This window comes from Sylvia atricapilla, chromosome 8 (genome assembly GCF_009819655.1).
Source record: "Sylvia atricapilla isolate bSylAtr1 chromosome 8, bSylAtr1.pri, whole genome shotgun sequence".
In the NCBI taxonomy this organism is placed as follows: Eukaryota; Metazoa; Chordata; class Aves; order Passeriformes; family Sylviidae; genus Sylvia; species Sylvia atricapilla.
This window is the reverse complement of record NC_089147.1, coordinates 21975949-21997495: the sequence shown is the minus strand read 5'-3', so window position 1 is coordinate 21997495 and position 21547 is coordinate 21975949.

The window sequence follows — 21547 nt, the reverse complement described above, 5'->3', positions numbered from 1 at the left end:
CTGCATACAGAAACCTCTGGGGTTTCGGTGCTTTGTGCTTGCTTAGTTTCCTAAGAACTGTAAAGTAAAAAATATTGATTGGTTTTGCCTCAGGCTTTAGTAGACAAACTTACCTAGACTGCAAGGCCAAAGTCTGAGTACATGTCTCTATTTAAACCATGGGAACATTTAGCATTTAAGAGGTTCAAAATAAGCAGGCCAAACACCCTTATTATCTATCTAACACTGCCACTTTCCTGGCTGCTGCAAAGGCTGATGCCATAGCGCTATCCTGTTGCATATTTTCAGAAACATAAATCTTATGAAGAAGTATTTAAAGATACCACATTTTTCAAATGCTTAAATGAAGAGCATCAGGATCCTATCACTCAGTCCCAGCCAGCGAATTATTGCACATTTAAAAATAAGTACCTTCAGTTTTCTAATTGTTGTTCTTGTCTGTGCATCTTTCAAAAACTGGGTAATTAATATATTGTGCCATAAAGTTTCTTTCATTAGAAATTAACAGGTTTTTTCTGACCTTTCCCTAGGTCTGGGCTGGGATTCCATGAGGTGTTTCTTGTCAATCACTGTATTCTTTGCACAGCTTGCACTGTATGCTTTCATGTATGCTTTCATCTGGGTATTCATGCCTGGCCTGTAGATACATTTCCTGGCTCATCTCAGGCATGTCTCTATCCCCAGGTGTGAAATATGTATCCACTGCATGATGTCAGCTCTTAAATCTCCTGGGATTACTGTTCAGCTCCATTTAAAACAAAATCCATGCAGTTCTTCATTCACTTCCTGGTGGTGGGCACAAGAGTCTGTGGCACTTACTGCTTTCTCTTGGCTGACCATGGATTGCACATCGTTTTCCTGCCCATCACACACCATGCTGTTTTGTAAGACTGCCTGGAATGAAAGTATTTGAAGGAACAGAGTCAGTTCATTGTTTCCCCTTTCTGGATATCCTAGAACTCCTTCAGTAAACACTGCAGTATGCATCTTTACACCCAGAGCTGTTTCTGCTCCCCTTTTGCAGGCTCCCCCATCTATGCTTTAGGTGCATATAATGTTTAGGGATTTGTGCCCTGCTTTCAACTTTCTTCCCTCAATGCCTTTTCTTTCTTATACATGAGTACTCTCACAAGATTCCATATTGATGATTTGCAGCAGTCAAGAAAAGTCCAATGGGATAGATTCCATAGTTGAGCTCACCCTCAGTCTGCCTTCATTCACCCTAATGTTTTGTCTCCAGCACCCACTGAGAAAAGTTATCACAGATAAATTTCATGCACTTTTTTTGCCGATTATTTTCCATTTCTTTCCTGGAATGAAGCAGCCCTAAGTTACAACACTGGTCAGTAGAGGCACAGTATCCAGTTAATATCAAATATCTTTGAATTGGAGCTGACACTGATATCGTATGTGCTCGTCAATACCTGCTAGAAGGTGTGGCAAAGGTTGTCAGGCAGCTGAACAGCTCTTCCTCTTCAGCATGCAAGTTATTGACTCCCTGATTTCCTCCTTAATTCTTTAATCACCTACCCCATCATGACAGGATATATTCCCACAGAAAATAATCCACGTAAAAAGGGCACAGATGGGAGTGGACAGAATGGAGGCGTACACCTGGCCCAAGCCAGGTAATTACTCCTACTTTACCAATTAAAATCACATTGCCATTTTTGCTGGTTTAACAGTAAGCATCTATTTTACATTCAGCTCTTTGTTTCAGAGCAGATGTGTTCATTCTTACTTTTTTAACTATGTCACCTTTCCCTCAACATGGGCTTAGGTTAATAAACTGTACATCAAGCACTGCTCAAAAGCTGGCATTGCAGGATGATAACTGATGAGGGAATTGCTTTTAATTACTGTACAAGTGAGTAGATAAAAATCACAGTCCTAATAATCAACTCCAGAAACTGACAGCAGCGAAGTCTCACATTTCAAATGTGGATTATTTTTTCTTTCAGCATTCAGCTACAGAAGGCAAATGTTAGTGGTTGGATCATCTTCTGTAAGCAAGCCAAAGTTATGTGTAACATTTTTGGATGCTAATAGGACACAGTTCTGGCAGAACAGAAATAAGGGTAACATGAAAGATTAGAGCAAGCTTGGAAGGGAAGAAAAATGCTTTCTCGATGCAGACTTTCAGAAGAACAATAATCTCACCTACATCTGCTGCTAGAACTTTGGAAGTCCAAGGACAGAAAAAGCAAACCAGTTGCTTGCACAGCTATCAAGAATGAGAGAGAGCATGAGGCTTCCCAGATTGCCCTCAAAACCAGCAGCATTTGGCCCATTCCCATCCAAACCAGGCTAATGCATTTTTAATAGTTCACCTCCTAAAGAGATACTGAAGGCCATGAGATGCAAATTAGGCAGCCAAAATTGTGCGAGTTTGTGCTATGAGAAATTTCAGGGGAGAATGAAATAAATGAAAGTAGGATTATAAACTGGGTTTGGTGCTCTGGTGAGAGGAGAAAAATGTGCTCATAAAGCCCAATAAAACTTTCTTTTTCTAGTTTATTAGGTGTTTGCAAAATGTCTCAGTTGCAAAGTACGACATGTTCTTTTTCTGAAGACTCATCTACGGCATGGAGATTCTGATAAATCAGCTGCTTTCTTTTCCAGCCAACTACACAGTGTATGGGAAGCTGAGGTTCCTATTATGGCTTTGTTAAAACATTAGATGTTGCCTGAAAGCTGCCATATGAACTCCATTTTGAATGTATTTCCATGCAGGTTTTTACAATAGGAAAAATAAACACTTAGGAGCTCAGGAAACCAGGATCTAAAATAGTGTAGACATGGATTTGTTTATTTGTTGCTTTCCTGCTATAGATCAGCCTGTCAGGATACCTCCTTCATGTAAATATTTAAAATGTACAACAAACTACAAAAGATCTACAGCAAAACAATTCTGATTAAAAAAAATGAAGGAAAAGAACGATATAGAGTTTATTTAAAAAGAAAAAACAAACCAAACACGGATATGGGTCTCTTTGGATCTATCAAGCATATTCTTGATGAAAAGGAAAAATATTCTGATTCTAAAGGTGTTGCATCCAGCGAATGGCCTTTAGTTCCTTGGAACAATATGTTCTATAGATTTTAAGCTGCTATATTCCTTTTGGTCTTTTTTTTGTTGTTGTTGTTTTCGTGGGACAACAACATTAGCACTGAAAAGTCCACATGAGAAACTGAAAATCCAAGATTTGAGAGCTAGAGAAGTTCAGAATAGTAGTCATCTGGAAGTCTCCTCTTTTCATGTCGGTAAGGTATAATGTTACTTCACGCCATTTGGCTGCAAACGTAAATTACACCTTTTTTCAGTTGTTAGGACAGGATAAAAAACCACATAATTCTAATGAGTCATAAATGTTTCACCATTTTTTTTCTTCATTTAATTCATATGGTGCCAACACCTGTGAAAACAATCAGCATCATAGCTGTGTGCTCTACTTAAATTTGCTTTAGGGTATGCTTGAGTAAAAGCTTTTATATCTCATTTCTCTACATTATTAACAACATGATGCCCTGAATCATTCTATAATTTAAGTATGCTCATTTCATTCTCAGCCATTTTATTAGGACTAGAAAAGATGCTCAAAGACTATGACAGTCTTAAAACAGACACACACATACCCATTCCTGATTCTTACTGTAACAAAATATCTATAACAAGATCTTCACTTTATTTTTTATGTGCTTTGGCAGTTTTGCACCTTGAATTACGAATCTAAACTGTTAGTACAAGAGCCATACTAAAAAGCTTTCTCCCAAAAGGTTTTGCAGCCATTGCTCTAAGGTGAATTTTTTCAACAGAGCAACATCTGCACTGATCTGAATTTTAAGATATTGCCAAAGGAGAGCACATCATGTTCAGCAGTGGGAAAAAGCAGTGGTTGGAAGGATAGTTCTGGAATCACTAGATGGTGCCAGAGAGGAATGTGTAATGGCAACTGAAGTCCTGCTCCAGTTACCACTGGGCAATGGCATGGGTAAGACTGGGGGAAATTTAAAAGCACACTTCAGTGTCTAAAGAAATAACATAGTGACTAAAGGATAAGGAGAAGATGCTAAATCCTACTTGTGTTTCAGTGGACATCAGGCCTTTGATCACCTTGGGAACCCTTGGTGATTCCACCTGGCACCTACATGACCTGGCACCTAAATGACTTCAAATTGAACTGTCTGCAAACTTTTACCTACAGTTTTGTAACACAAGTGAAGGGGGTACTGAGCTCTCCCTATATTTGAATGGGATTGTGGCTCAAATTCCCTTTGTACAATTCCCCATCTAAACCCAAGCAACATCATAAATATAGATGAGGGAGCACAGGACATGGAAGCTGGAAGGTGTAGAGACCATAATATTTCCCAAAGAGATCTTTCCCCAAAATGCACATTCCAGTGTTAAACAACATATTACAAGTAACCATCCAGGGCCAACTCATGATGAGAAAGCAGAACCAGAGCTGATAAATGCTTCAAGCAAAATATTTGCAGTTTTGATTCACTGCAATAACTCCCCTGTAATCCAGAGGTAGGGACATACTCCAAGTAGCTTAAATCAGCTAGCTGAAATCCTGAGAGCAATGCAGGCTCCAACAGGGTCTTGGGTAAGGACTCAGACTGTCACAGCTCAGCAACTGAAATCAACCCAAGCTAGTCAATGCAAAGCTTCTGAACTGCAGCCTTCTTTCCACACTAAAGCACAGTATCATCTGCATCCATGAGGATGTGAGGGCTGAGCTGACGACTCCTTTCCATGCCTTCAGAATTTCAAAACTGACTTTGAGGTGGCTAAAACTAAGTAGTCTGCTAGTTATTTCGAATAATCTTATAATAAAAAGTTATTTCAGTAACCTGCACATTTTTATACAGTCCTTGGTTTCTTCATGGTTTAAATATGTGCTTGTGATCACCAGTGCCTTTAGTGGCAGTTTGCACAAAAGATAACAATAAGCACTAGTCAGAGGATGAGCGTTCTGTTTTTTCTTTGCTTCTCTTAAGACTTCTTCTTAAGAGGTCTTCCACACAGGCATGGGACTATGGGGAAGTGTGGGGAAACATGAAAACTAATCCTACTCACAAAACACTTACTTGAATATCTATTAATTTACAACAGCATGCATCAGACCCAGTATCATTCAGTGCCAGATGGGTATGCACAGCAACATGACTAGATGAGGCCAAATCTCAGCCAAACCTTTCTCTCCATATTTCCATGCTCTCCATTTACTAGGACCAAAAAAATCAACTGCTGCTTCCAATTTCACTTTTTTCTAACTTTCTTCCTCTTGCTCTACTAGATTTCACTTTCAAAGCCTAAATGAAAATCCCTGTGATTTAGACAGAAACTGTCTTCACATCTTTATAGGAAAGAGGTTGCCCTTGCAGAATCTATTCAAAAGGCCACTCAGCACAGTAGGACTGTGCTTGCTTTCCATTGTTCAGTCTTCAGTAGTTTACTCAGCTGAAGGTCTGTTTGATCTGAATTTCTGCTAGGAAGTTTAGAAAATATGAAAGAAATACATTTTAAAATTTCACTGAAACAATCTCCATATCCTTGAAGATATTCAGACTCCTGGCCAATACAGTACCCAGGAGATGCAGCATTTTTCATAGTGCCATACATGCATTCTTAACTTTGAAATGGAACAAGAAGGAAATATTTTTACTGGCTGTACCTTAATTTAATTAAATGAACTAATTAAGCTAGGAAGTCCTGAAGCAAAGAGTAGACAAGAGCTTTACTTTTCTTTCTCAATAAAACGGACCTGTTATTGAAATGCTCAGCTGAATATCAGATTTTTTACTTAGGGGAATACTCATTTGCCTGGCTGTAAGCTGCAAATATTTCACAGTTTTGGTTTGTCCACTATGAAGGCAGCTTCTGTGCTAGGAATTTTAGGAGGACAGTCTTGAAATGTTATTAATAAGAACTTAGTGTATACTTCATATTTGATGTAGGTGCACTCTGCCTCCTAATGGAAGTCGCATGTGTTTTTTCCCCAAGTATGCACCAGTAAGTAATGACCCATCATCAGGCAGTAACTGATGACAATTGATCATATGGCCATCTACAGCAGCAAGAAATTAGAGTAATCTCTCAAGAGAATAATCAGAGAACAAATTTCCAGGGTCATTACTAGCAAAGAAGCCTGCTGAAGAAGAAAACAGGCTCAGTCTTCATTCTGGATTTTCATTTCTCCTCTGTATTTAATTTTATACACAGGGTTTACATTTGGTTTTAGAAAATTTCATGAGGCAGACTGAAATGTTAAGGGGATTAAGGAATGGGAGACAGTCTTTCACCTCCAAGTCTTCGGTTCAAATCCAGTTTAGGTTAGTAATGAACAAGAAGTATTTACTCATTGCTGTTCACTGTCTGTGCAAAATGGATTGGTGGTTCTGGCTCCATTCCCAGCAATAAACCTGCATGCCACAACTGGCAACTCCATTGCCATTCTCAGCCGACAGCGCCAAGAATTAAATGAAGCATAGGAAGCAAAGTTACCTCTCCTCCACTACAGGCCAGGGTGGAGGCACATTGGCAGGAGAAGCCTTCTCTGCTGCCACCTGAGCAGGGCCGTGCCACTGAGCCACAGCACGAAGACATAAGTTTAATGGGCTGACAAACTATCACTTTTTCAGGAACTGAATTTACTAATTTTCTTAAAATAATAAAAAATAATCAGGCAGCATCTAGTGTGGGGCAGGTTAGTGACTCAGACTACGCCACGTTGTTCCTTATGCTAAAGTATAGATTAAGCCGCAATTATAAAGAGACTGAAACTTGATGTAATGGATTCCCACTACATAAGGCTTGTCTTTCCTGTGACAATACCCCAGCACAGGAAAAAAAATCAGGACCTTTTCCTCCCCAGAAGTCACATGAAATATCATGTCTCAGTCTAGGACACTTTGACTCATTGGCACCAGAAGCCACTAGACAAGGAAGTTTGCTTTTCCTTAAATCATAAACTTAGAGTAATTCTACTGAAATAAATTGAGCCAACCACAAAGAGCAGCATAAAAAGAAGCAGAGCACGCCCCAGTCTTTATCCAGTCAACACCAGAAAGAAAATTGACTAGCACAAACAAAAAAATACCATCACACTTCTGTGTTGGGGGCATCAGCACCATCAACAGGAAGGATACTGAAGATCCTTGCACATGAGCACAGCAAGAAAAGAATCCAACCTAGGCTTTAAGCCTTGTAGTGATTTTACCATTGAACAGTGCTGATTGAAAAATGCATGAATTTTATTCTAAAAATAGCAAGATGGGTCAAGAGAATAATGATCTCAGTCTACACAGCTAGATGAATTTATGGTGATGCCCTCTTTTATATTTCATAGGATATTCACTATGGACCCTACATTTTCCATGGCTTTGAACACTTTATTTATCCATATTTTATTACCAGTGTAAACCTAATCATCACAGCATCTTCATGCTGAAAGTGATTGATAGATTTTGCTACTTGCTTGCCAAGATGCTCATGTTCACTGTATTCAGCTATCACACCGACCCAGAGACTGATGACTGTTCTGGCCTATTAATAAAAGTCTATTACAGTGCATTGATACTACTTCTATCAAACAATATTAATGCAAGCTCTGCAGCAAGAGGCACATTTTTAACTTGCTATAATACAACGAGGCCTATTTCATTACAATTACCCTTTTACATTTTACTTAGACTGACCATTCTTAGACATAAAGAACAATCACAAAGTCTTCTCCCTTCTTATTTTCCCCTTGTTTTAAAAAGGTGCTGATCACCAGCCCATTATTATAAAAGCAATTAGTGATTTTTCAGTAACTGTACCTGCAACTGCTGAAACTGAAACAATACAAAGTGCAGACAATTTTATGAAACACGGAGTAGCTGCCTTCCAAAAATAAAAGAATCACATATTGGCAACTCAGACACTGAAGGACACAAGACCAATAATTGATTGTGAAGATCTTATGTTAGAGATCGGCTGGCAACAGGCAATGAATGAAATGTATTTCCACAAATCATATGAGATAGAAAAGCAAAATGATAAAAAAACACTAACTTTGAACATGCTCAAAGTGGTGAAAGCAATATGCTTTTTTCTTGTTATCAAGCAGGACATTCTATTTTCCTATAAATGTTCCTCTAGGATGAACTTGTTGCCTTCTGTCACTCGAGTTTCGCTTCTATATTATGATATTCAAACCGAAATGTCTTGATCCTGCTAAAGAACCTAAATTGTTGGCAGTTAAGTTATTTCCAATACTTCTAGATATGAGGACAAAATTCAGCCTGCAAGTGAGGACAATGGCAAATGGATAAAAGACACTGACCTCTAATACCTCAACTCAACTTCTTTTTTTTAAGTAGACTTGAATAAGCCTCTAATTCTAGAGCTTCCACAGTCACTTCACAGTATTTTAAATAGAAAAACCTGAAAAACAATAAAACTGTGTCCAACAAAACTAGCTAAACTAGCTGTTTAGCTTTAAGGATGGCATCAATATCTGTGAGTTTTCTTTGATGAAGATACTTACAGCAGTTAAGCATGTGCTTAATTGTTTCACTGTGAGTCAATAGCCTTATAAAAACCTATAAGGTCTCAGTATAAAATGACAATTCTTTTTGTTTGTAATATGTATAATTTTCCAGAAAATCTAGGTTCAGCAATCATAATCTAGGCATGAATTAGCATGCTTAGATATTCATCCTGTACAAACTGTAGGTGCTCCACTGATTTTAAGTAACCCATTTAAGATACAGCCTCAGGACCCCAAACAGTGTGGGCAGCCTTAATGGCTCTCAAAGGCTGAAGACTTGGAGCTCACTCAGAGAGGTTGTGCTGGATTTAGTGATAATGGCCTAAGAGGCTCCCTCTCCCAGCTGTCTGCAGCAGTCCTCCACCAGAAGCTGAAACAGAGCCATCAGAAAGCGACATGGTCCAGCCCTCATCCATAGAGCTCTGAGCCAGAACATTAATTTTAACTGCCAATGGTCTGCAAACTGTAACAATTGAAAAACTGGCACTTGCTTACATCTGCTGTCTCCACCAGTAAGGTGGAAGTCTGTGGCAAAGTGGCAGGGTAGACATCAAGGGCAGCAACCCCTTCCTCCACCCCAGCAAAATTAATAGCACTTGTTTGCCAGAGCCCTAATCTGCTCAGAGTGGAGCAGTATGTTGAAAGAAGCAACTCCATTTAACTTCGTTTGGGGGGAATGAAGAGCAAGGATTTTCTACATTTCATGAGGCAGTGAATGGCAAAGAATTAGTGTATATACAGTACCCCTTGTAATTTTAATTCACATTGCCCCTTCTCAGTGAATAAATCTTGTTAAACCTTATCCTCTCAGAGACCATCTGGATGAAAACTATTCAGGAAACGTCACCATTGGTACAAGAACTTAAATCTCACCATAAATCTCAGCATGTCAAAGCCAAGCATGCATGCCTTAAAGAAACTCTGCAGCTGTGACTCGCTCAGAGTTGCAGACATGTGTGTGCAAATGGTGCCTCCCAAGAAACACACTGCTACATTTCAGTAACTTAAAAACAAATGGAAGCAAACTCAGGAATTTTCTCATTTTCAGATAGCTTTACCTATTTTTAGTATAAAAAATCCCAAAATGGTTTAATAAAAGCTACATAAAATTTAGTACCCTATTGTAACTGTACTGGTTCAAATTATCTCCACCCTTGTCCTTATCTTGCTCTGATTACTTCTCCCTCTCTTCCAAAGTACATGTGCTAATGTGGCAACCTATGCTGAAAATCAGAAATCATGATTACTTTGCTCTGTAATCTGATTGCCTGTATAGTTAGACACCTGCCTTCCTGGCAAATTTCTTTATGGTAACAGGGTAGGAGCAGGTTGGCCTTTTAAGTGCCAGATACAGTCAAAACAGCTTCAGTCTGAGCTCAGTGAGAACACTATGGTTATCCAGCAGCTCATATTCTCTTCTCTCCACCCCAAACCTAGTGTAACTGTTTTTACATAAAAGGATTTTGTGTTTAGTTCACTGACTTCAAAATATGGTGCAACATAATACAAAATTTACATGACAGAAAGTGAAAAGATAAAAAAGTAACTAAGAGAATTAATATAGACTCAGTGGTTTGATGACCAAAAAAAAAAAATCAAAAAAAGGACATAAATGCAGGCTTGTTGAAACAAAAGGTTCTTCAAATTTGCTTAATTTGCCTCATTTCCAAATGGTGAAAATATTGGAAAAGGACTGAAATTGACTCCTGGTAATTTTAAAAAAAATATTTTTGAAAAAAAATTCAAAAGGAGCTTGTTCAGAAGCATTTTTCAAGCAAGGAAATAACTTATTAAACATAGGTAAATCCTAAGCAGCACATTTTATTTTCATTTAAGCAAAATATTTTACTTGACTGAAACTGAATTTTTTTTCCGTTTTCTGTCTTCTGAAAAATCTTCACATTGGAACCACCAGATAAGTTAAAGTACAGCTACTTTTACACTGTAACTTTGGAGCCTAGAAATAGGTTGATTAGATGTGCTAGATGAATACAAGTTTCATCAGCCAAAGCACATAGAATATTTCTGATACATGTCAACATACCACAATTGATGAGCCAAGCTTTCTCCAAAAGTTGTGCAGGTTTCCTAGTCAGCAAAGTAACAACGGTGGACTCAATGATCTTAAAGGTATTTTCGAACCTAAATGGTTCTATGATTCTAAGATTACTGGACTTCACTCTTTAATTCAAATACAAGTGATCCAGGTTTATTTTTGCAAGGTAGTCCAGTTCTGTGCAGCTGTACATGACTACTGTAAAGCATCTCAAGAGAAGTCATGACCTGCTAATGCAGGTTCTTGCTCGAGTTAAAAAACCAAGCAAAAAGAAGAGGCTCTCAATTAGCCTTAGAGGTAATAGGTGCTAGCAAGACATTCAAAGACTGCCCTGGTGACTCCCTGTAAAGTAACCATCCTTTCTCCACAAGTGCAGAGATATTCAGTAAGAATTATCAGCCTCCCACTGGAAACACAATGCTGTCTGGGCCTCAATAAGAGGGCTTCAGCATACAGTTGTGTAAGAACTGTAGAAGGAACCAGTTGTATCCCCCATAAAGGAAACATTTGCCAGCTCAGAATGCAAGATGCTTGGCAATGCATTGTTGACATGCAAGGTGTATTGTTTCTCCTTTTTAAAGCTGTATCCCATGCTGGGCTCTAATTCCTCTCACATGAATTTCTAGGCCAAACTGGGGAGCTAAATGAGGAAGTGGTACTGTTTTTCTCTGCCTGCATAGTCAACGGATGAAGACACGTGGGCTGAATTAGCCTCTGGAGGTGCATATCACTTTCCAGCATCAATGGGGGAGCCTTGGGTGATTAGGTACTAACTTAGGTGCCACAGTTTTATGCTTGAAGTCAGGTGGCTCAAATCCAGGAGCAACTGTGCTTCTCCTTCTGTCCTAAATTGGTGCATGCTGTTGCTACACACGGCAAAACAAATAGCAAAGAGTAGTAGTTTTCATGGAAGTGATAACAGCTAGTATAAAAGTTAGTGCTTTGGATCTAAACCTACAATACTATTATTATTACAGGAATCCAGCCTGTTTCATATGTCCTTTAACCTCATTCCTTCAATTATGCAGGGCTGCGTAACTGAACATACTGTGTAAGATTATTTCCACTTTCCATGGAAGCTTCACCCAGAGCTAGCCACTACTGGAAGCAGGACAGCGAATTTTCAAGGCCAACTTGCTGCTCTGGTACAGTAAATCAGTTGTTCCTACAGCAAGTAGCATACAGTTTTTTTATTTTTTTTTCAATGCATAATACAAGGAAAGGATGACTCAAGCTGAGTTTCACAGGTGAAGTTCAGATGAGTTCAGATCTATTCAAGCCCTCTCAATGTTTCCATATGCTTGACTCAAGTCCAAACATTTAATCATCAGCTCCAAACAAAAACTTCCAATGAAGAAGCAGAGCAGGGAATTGTGAACTCTGCTTTCCAGCACTAAGGACTTGAGCAGGTTTTTTTTTTATAATCTGTCATTTGTACTTTTTCATACTAAAGGTGACAGTCTAATTCACATATGACCAACACCCATAAATCATGCTGGGGGGAGGAAATATTCATAAATCCATATCAAACAGAACCCAAATTATGACAAATGACATGGCAGTCATAAAATTGCACAAGCACAACTCACCAAGTCATTAATTTCATGGCCGTGGAAAATAAACAGACACATTTTTTTCGCAGCCCTAATAAATTTTAAAAAACTCAAAGAATGGTCCATCTGCTTCGAATAATTTTTAATTTCCTATTCTGTCTCGTTCCCATTAGCTATTCCACTGAGATATTTGCTAAATTCTTTCATTTGCCTCCTCCCATCTGTATTCAATTACTCTATTCCCAAATAGAGTTAGTTTTTCTTTCTCCTAAGTGCAGTACAAAATATCCCCACCTGTACCTTAAAGCAAATGTTATGTGTGTTTTATTATCTGTTAGACTCTATGAGTCATTCTAACTCGATTGCCTGTGCTGAAAGACTTGGAGGGCAATCTGATTTTGATGTTTTCTGGCTTTGGTGAAAAACACCTGCCTGATTCTCATAGCTAATCTATTAACTTGGTAAATGCCTCAACAGATGTTCTAGAATCAGCTAGGGATCAGGGTCTGTCCTCGTGACAGCGTCCGCTTGTAAGCTTGAAATATTTAAATGTTCAGAGATCAGAGGCCAATGATGTGTTTTGGGTACAAGCTTTCACTAAATCATATTTTTTCAGTCAGTCCCTGGAGTGTATTTCACATACAATAAGTGGCTGGAGCGTTCTGACTGAGCAGGCCAACAATACAGACCTCCTTGAACTTTGAAGGGACATGAATTTCATGGCAGCATTGGCTTCTTTTATTGAAAAATGGAACAAATTTTAGACTGTGCCGAAGCTGTTCCCTTTTAAGCTACATGTCTTTTTTTTCCCAGTCCTTTTTATTTCTTCCTAATGAAACCCATTGAGAAAGTATAAGGCTTTGAGACCTCCCTTTCCAAGGATAACCTAATGTCTCTAAGGAACCTGTTCTAAGCCGTCATCCTCTGTTTGGGTTAGCGCTGCTCTGCACGATTCACTTACTGTGCGCCCGATCCTCCACTTTTTAACACTGATTTTAATCCAGGGTTGCTGCACCGACTCTAAGCCATTCCACTCTGTAACAGCCCCTGAGGCTCACAGGCTGGCCGGGATAACCAGAGCAGAGCAATCCCTCGAGAAGGCCTTAGTCCTCCCATAGGAAGGGTGGGACGGATGCATGACATCAGTGTCAAGCCCACACAAAGGCACTCCCATTCTGAAGGTTAAGGCACTTTTTCTGTCAATCTAGCACCACCAGAAAAACACAAATGAGAAAAAAAGGCTCACAACTCAGAAAACCCCACAACCACTGCTGGCCCCATTCTGCTATAAGAAATTGCCTCTTGAAAATCGAAGCTGGACCTGAGAGTCTAAAAAATGTTTATTACTTTTATGAGCTTTTATATTACCTTGGTTCTTTTAAGAAAAGCCCAAGTTTGTGATAAAATGTCCAAAAGTTTCAAACTAAAATGGCTGCAAGCTCCACTACAAAAATCTTCTCAATGAGATCACATAAAAGCAGAATAAATAGAAAACAGGAGACTTTCCTCTGACCTTCACTCATCACTTGACTCTGGTCATTTCACTTACCCTTTGTTTACCTCCACTTCCCCATTTGCTATATGGGTATCATTAATGCAAACTTACTTTGTTGTTTTAAAGCTTAATTAGTTAATGTTTGTAAAGTGTTTTGAAATCAATAGAGCAGTACTACCAACATATTCAAAATCTCATCTCTGCTACTATTTGCTCTTGGAGGCTTGACAAAAAAAGATTTTACTTTTCCACATTTTCAACAATGCTCAGAAGCAGCTCTGATGCTAGAGCTCTCAAATGAGAGATCTGCAGATGGAGTTGGAGGAGTGAGAAGGGCAAGACTGATTCTGACTCTTTTTGCTGTTACACATGCTGCTTTCTAGAAAATGGAAAATATGAAGGGAGGGTTGATATCAAATACTTAATCATTGAAAGGAAGACACTGAAAGCACAGAGAACTGCTTATGTCTGTTCTGAAATTACTGCATTTTTCAAAAGCACACTTCTGGGAAAGCCATCAGGTTGGTCTCCAAGCCTGACAAGAGCTGGAGAAAGGTTCGAAATGTGAGATGAAGCAGAAGAAAGAAGACAGATTCACTAGAAACAGTGTTTCCAACTGAGGATCTAGGGCAAAAACCTTCACTGAGAAGGAAAAAGAGATTTTCTGTCCGTCATCAAATGTGAATGAATTTGTCATTCATTACCTTCTAGAAATAATTTCTTCCTTCAGTTTTTGGACTGTACCTCTGCTAAAATCAAATGTACTCCTCCTCTGCCATTGAGAGATTAAAAAAATGGAACTGGCTACTGGAAAGATACAATAACAAAGTTTGATTTTAAAGTGTAATCTTTGCAATATTTTTATTGTAAATTAGGCTGATATCATAGAAACATAGAATATGCTGAGTTGGAAGGGACCAATCAGGATCATTGAGTCCAGCTCCTGGCCCTGTACACGACACCCCAAGAATCCCAGCAGGAACCCAAGAGCATTGTCTAAACACTTCTTGAGCTCTATCAGGCTGGTGCTGTGACCAGTTCACTGGGGAGCTCTTCCAGTGCCCAACAATCCTCTGGTGAAGAATCTTTTACTAATATCCAACCTAAACCTCCCCTGCCTCAGCTTCAGGCTATTTCCTCAAATCCTGTCACTGCTCACAAGGATGAAGAGATCAGTACCTCCCTCTCCTCTTCTACTCACAAGGAAGCTGTAACTACAGTGAGGTCTCTCCTCAGTCTCCTCTTCTCCAGGCTGAACAGACCCAGTGACCTCAGCCACTCCTCACTCAGCTTCACCATCCTTGTGGCCCTCCTTTGGATGCTCTTTAACAGCTTAATAATGGGGGGGGGGATGTTATATTGTGATGCCCCCCAGGACTCAAGGTGAAGCTGCATCAATGCAAAGCAGAGTGGGACAGTCACCTCTTTTGTCTGTCTGGTGATAATGTGCCAATGCACCCCAGATACATTACACTCACTCTTCACTTCTTGTCTATTTTGGCATTTTAGAAGTTCTGTCACCAGAGGTAGATGTGGTATGATCAGCACATGTGGAAAACACAAGCTTTTTCTTATAAACTAAGTAACCTGGAGCTGATCTCCAGACTGAAGCAAGGTTGCCTTCCTACACTTCTCTTCTGCAAAGGTTAAGATTATGGTTTAGGATCCTCTGTAATCTACAGCATTTTAGAACCTTTTGTTTGTATTCTACACATCATTTCTTCAGTAAACACTTGAAAAGAAAGTTATCTTCCAGATTAACACAAGAAAAATAATACATATAATTTTTCATATAATATTCATGCAGCTCCATTGATACAAGTTTTATTGCATTTATAGACACTTGATTACGAAAGAAATACAGAAGTTATAAACCAAGAATAATTCAATATGATGTTGTTATAACTGTCCACAGCAGAGGGTGCTAAGATTAAGGAGTTAACATTTGGTGCAACAAGAGCAAATTTGCAGCAAGCAGAGATAGACATTTGTTGATTAGTGAACCAATAAAGACATTGGTTGACTCTTCATGAATGATATCTCTGCTGTTTGGGTTTTTTCCCCTGAAATGCAGGTTTTTCATAAGAAAGAAAGTACAACATCCAGGGCAGAAAAATAATGTGTGGTTTCTTGCATCAACAATTTTACTCAGAAATTGAATTTAGCTTACACACTAATAAAAACAAATCAGATCAAACAAGCAGACTGTTCTCCTATACTTTGCCTCTTTTTTCCCCAGAAGTCTTTAATTGTTCTCAGGAAGACACATTTCTCTCACACAAAAATCAGCCTTAAGTTAGTAAAACTGCAAAATTCAGAAATACTTCTGCCAGTGAAACTGGCTGTTACTGCCATGAAAATGAGCTATCTGACTGATAGCTTAGCTTCTATTGTGTTCCAGTGAAAACATATCCTTGAATTTAGAGCTGTGTAATGACATTATTACATTAAACTTGTTATTTGAAAATAGACAAACAGCTCCAAAAATATCCTGCTACTAAGACACATGTTTGGCTTCTTCTCTTCAGAGATGACTGAACATGTCATTAAGTCCCCCCTCCTTAAAGCTACCAACCCATCGGTTTTCACAGACTGTTAAGCTTGCTCATGGGGCAGAGTGAAGCAAAAAGAAGGGAAGAAACAAAAGCTCTTAAGTATATGCCCAAGGGCTTGGAAAGATCACAAGTTTGAGAAGGGATTACCAAGTCTCTGGCTAATGAGTCACACTGAACTCAGAACAGGAGCAAGGGAAAATTTTTACCTTTGATGCAGTGTCCTCTATCAGCAGTTCTCCCTCTTCACCACACAAGGGAAGCCTCCTGGATTCACTGCTCCTTCACTCCTTCACTCACACTCACATCCAACTTCTCTCCCACTGAGCCCAGGAGCAGCAACTGGGGTTCTCACTTCGAAACAGGTTGGAAGCTGCCATTCCCAGCATCAGGGAAAAAAAAAAAAAAAGCGCCTTTTATCAACAGAAAACAAATCAAAACCCATAAACCCCCCAACTTAACAGAAATCAGCAATCAAGAGTAGTTTTCTGCTTTCTAGTTTCGACATTAGAGGAACTACTGATTTATACCAGAATAGGAAGTCACACTTGGGGAGAGAACAGATGGTTCAACAGTCCTGCTTAAAAGGACAGTATACTTGTGCTGCACAAAAGCATGAGAGATAAAAGAAGGCTAAAAGACAGCCTTGCAGAGAAAACTTACATACACTGTGGCTGGAAACTTGTTGGAAAACCAGGCTTTGACCATCAAAGCAAGTGAGGTGGCTCGCCACAGACACCTCCTTGTTTCAGCAGAAGTCAGGAGGCTGAATAGATACTGGGCTGATCAGCACTTTGAGGAACCTGGAGTTCATCACTCACTCAGACCTTTGTGCATAGAGCCTCAATTTCCCGTCTGGTGGCAGGATGATAGGAATCTGGCTACTAATGATAAGCCAAAAAAGAAAAACCCAGTAATATTCAGTACAGCATATACATAAGTCCTCATGGAAGAATTCTTATTAGGATGGGCATCATAATACTGAAATTCATTTAGCCACCATTCAATTACATACTGGTTTTTTCCTTTCCCCTCCAAGTCACCACTCTCACTAGGCACGACTGCTCACTGAAGAGTGAAAACAAGTAGTAAATACAAAGAAATGAAAGCTGTTTTACATCTCTTTTCATCCCTTCTACACAGCTCCCTCAACCTTAAAATTTAGGGGAATAAAGACCAGGTTTTCTATGCAGACAATAAAAGTATATGCATTGAATGTCAATTCTATAGGAAAGAAAAGAAGAGACTGAAAGAAAGAGACCCATAAAAGGAAATGCACCACATTCTTCTACCCTCTACCCCAACAAATCCAATTAAACTTGCCAAGACACACACACATGCCGTCAATCATTCCAGATCCTATCCACCCTATCAATATTTCAGCAGCATTTCACTCTCTTACTCTCCAGGACTATGCACACTCCACACAGCATGCACTCATTGTTCCTCATGCTCCTGCCTTGCCCCTCTTAATCAGTCACAACAAGTCACATTCATTCCTTTCCTGCACCTTATGCTACATCAAACTAGCTGGTTAGCTGGCACAGACAAACTTCTTTGTGCTCCATTGATGCTTTGGGGCTTGGCTGGTTTGGGTGGGGGGGATGTTTGTTGTTCGTGGTTTGTCTGTTTTGTTTTTTTAAAGGGTGAAAAGCAGGATGCAAAATATAGCTATTTATAGACAAAAGGACACTGACAGCAATTGTGTTCATGCTTATAAAATAATTTTGCTTATTGTGAAATACTGGTAGCTTATTGTACTGGCCTCATTTTTAATGAGCACAAAGGTAGTAGACTCAAAATTTCTGGTATTAACAGATCCAAAAGTTCTCCAGAGACTTTACATATCTGACATGGTCATTCCCAAAGCTTGCCAAGACACAACACCGTTATCAAAATAACTTTGATAATTTGGACTTATGTTCTTACACAAACTGTTCTGGCTTAGAACAGAACTCAACCTCCTTAACAGGAAGCGGAGATGCATGATGGCTTTGTCATCCTACTTCATGCACTCTCAGGACTGCCCTTGAACATGGACATACACAATAACTCATTTTCAAAGATAAGGATTACTTTGGGTGCACCAGAAAGATCACACTCATCTTGTACCAGTATAATAACAGGTCAATTGACTTTCTCTTTGAATTCTCACTTGATATCACCACAAGAAACATGGAAAGCTGATGCGATAGAGGATTTCACCATCTGTTGGGCTGTCTTTACTGGCATTACAGTGAGTGATCTAAAGTGGCTCCAAAACCATGGCTGGGCTTTCAGACAGGGAGTAGTTATTCCAGCAGAGCAATCTACCTATAAAAATTTTCCTCTTTTCCAGTGTTCTTATGTCCTGAGCTGCTCCAGTACTTAGTGGATTCCAAGCTTGAAGCTGTGCTCCTGCTGGGAGTTCCAACACCAGGACATTTTTCTTCACTTTCTGAAAGCCTAAAAAGCTGATATTGCAGCTTCACATCCATAGAAGAGGACTGGAGTGCACAAATGAAACAGCACAAAAATACACTGGTGACCATTGTACATGCTGGCACAGCCATCAGACAATGAAGACATCAGACAATGGCTTAGAATATATATGATATACAGGATTTAAGGATCAGTCTGTAACCTTCCTCAAATCTAAACAGAAACAGGCAAATATTAAAACTTTTCTTTTTTTTTTGCAAAGAGGATTTTTGCTTTTCTGGAATCACAGCCTTCCACCTGCTGAGCTCCAATTTCTGGGTTTAAAAATGCTCTTCAAAGTCCCACCTTCAATTTTCAAATACACTCCTAGAAACTGTTTCTCTGTATGACCACCCTAACCTCCAGTGAAATTTTAATAAGTCGTTGCACAAAATGTGAATTATAAAAGACTATAAAGCCTCACTTGCTATCAGTAAAAAAAATCAGCGATAAAAGACTCATTTACTGCAACTTTTACACAGAATGAATTTAAACGTGAACTTTGCAGCTTCAGTTTCATTTAAACATTAGTGAATGCTCGCTCAGTTGTCAATAGCAAGGGAGAGTTCATCTGGATGGCATAACTTCATTTCCTATCCTGGAGAGAACTGACAAGTACATTCCCTTGGAGGATCTTGTTCTGCTCCCTCATGCTGAGGCATAGCACACAGTCCTCTGCGGCCCACGGAAAAAGCCGCTTGATCATGCCTTGAAAGTGCAGGCAAGGCCAATTGCATGTGGAGCACCTCCAGCAGACACTCTGCTAATCATTTGAGAGTGGGCTTAGATTAACAGGACCTGAGTAAATAAAGGCTTGTTATTCAGATAGCTCACTGCCTTTTTCAGCGGCCTTGCTGGAGATCTTGCTTTGGAGAACCCCAATCCATCATCTAAAAGGGAGTTTCAGAGCCCCTTTGAAGCAATACTTCCTAAAAACATGAAGGGAGCTGTGTAAACTTGGATCCAAAGGAAAAAAAGTAAAAACCTCACTCTGCACAGTTCCAGCTTTAATATAGTCCTCAAAGTTTTGAAAACAGACTTCCCTGAAGGTGCTGTCCAGAAACTGTTTCTTTCCTGAGCTTCTTAGCATTTTCCACTCCTTAACTCTGAGAAACTTTCTTCCAAAAGGCAAAAATCCAAATTTTAAGGAGACAGAAGAAGAAAACGGGAAAATGAGGAGACCTGATGATCATTGTTACCCTGGGAAATTATCTATCCTGTAAATAATTAGTGTTTACTCACACTTGTAATATGGTTATCTGCCAAACACAAACACTGCTTGCTGCAAATAGCTTAGCTAGGAAGAACCTAAGCCAAAAGGAGCTTTTGAATCCGTCACAAATCAGACCTGACCATAGGGCACCTGGAGAATATTGACTGCAAGATGACCCATTTCCTATATTTGGTGAGCTATATGTGATTTCCACATAAATTGGGAAATGACTTTATGACTGAAAAGAAATCAAAATTGTGCAGGCATGCAGTCTGAGTGCCAACTACTTATCTCTGGTAACATGAACTCAGCTGACTTGGGGATTGCCTGGAGGCCTCCAGGGCAATAGCAAACACAGCATCAAATGACTCCAGCACAGCCTTTTCGGAGAATTGTTTGACATAGAAGGATGCCGTGAGTCACCCTGGTTTTATGTGCAGTGTTTGTGGGAAGTCAGTACAAAAAAAGAGCTGAGGAGCATTCAAGAATGTAGCTGGCAAGGTGATGACATGTGATTCTAATAAGGAAATGACAGTTTTTCTCAGCCCTGGTTTTGGTAAGGGGTCACTTGCTGCAATGTGTGGAATTTCTTTAGAGTGCTGCATCTTACGCCCTGTTCTTGGGAACACAGTGGGCAAAGCTCCCAGGGTATGATTGATTAAAATAGCTACCACATGTTTATCTGTGTATTTATCTGATGGTAGAAACCATGTGTACACACGCGGCAATTCTGACCTTAATTTACAACCAGGTCACCTGTTTTCTACTGCACTATGGATGTTATGAGGTAAAATCACAGCTGAAAGGAGTAAAGCTCCCTCTGTTTATGTTGGAAGGGAAAATGAGTTCTGAAGTACTCAGCAAGCCAAATTTGCCCGTGAAGTATGCTTGCATTCTAATATTTGTTATAGTGCCTGCTCATGGAATGTGGATAGAGCAAGGCAACCAAAACTAGGTGCCTAAAGCCAGCACCCTCAACAGGGAGTAAATAAAGCTTGCCAACAGGGAGTTCAGAGGAGCCTCTGTATACTGACTTCCCATCCCTCTTTGCAATTTAGAATATATCTTCCCAGACCCTGACCTTGGTAACTTGCATTTAAAATTTACAGCCTTGAACATATGAGGCTTGGAATTACAATCTCACTTTTCAGAAATGAGGAAGGGTTAAGAGCTGTGGTCTTTTCTAACACATCCTAGAAGAGTATGTGCTCTGTTCTAGTCCATCAGTCTGGGTTTTAGGTCCTACACATGGAACTGGTCTTCTAAGAGAGCCTGTTGGTGATAGCGCAGTGAATGCACACTTGGTCATTTAATCTGTGAGTCTGGGCAGGTTTACATTAAAGCAAGGCCCAGAATGGGTCAGCAATCTCAAGATCAAGCAGCATTTTTGTCATTTGACAATACTAACATCAGTGGATTTCATAGTCTCTTCAGTGCTGGGTGACAGCCAAATGGGTTTCTGACAATCCAAACAGTTTGACCACTTGGTGGAATGGCCTTGTCCTCCTTTCATTTCACCTTCTCCAAGGAGCCTCAGAAGCTATCATCTTTTCTATGCCTCTATTTCCTTGTACACTTTCCTTTAAACCAGTCTACCACTGGAGATGCCATTTGGAAGCTTTGATCTCAATTGACATCATACTAGGTAGACACTTCATGTGTTCCTCAGTCAAAA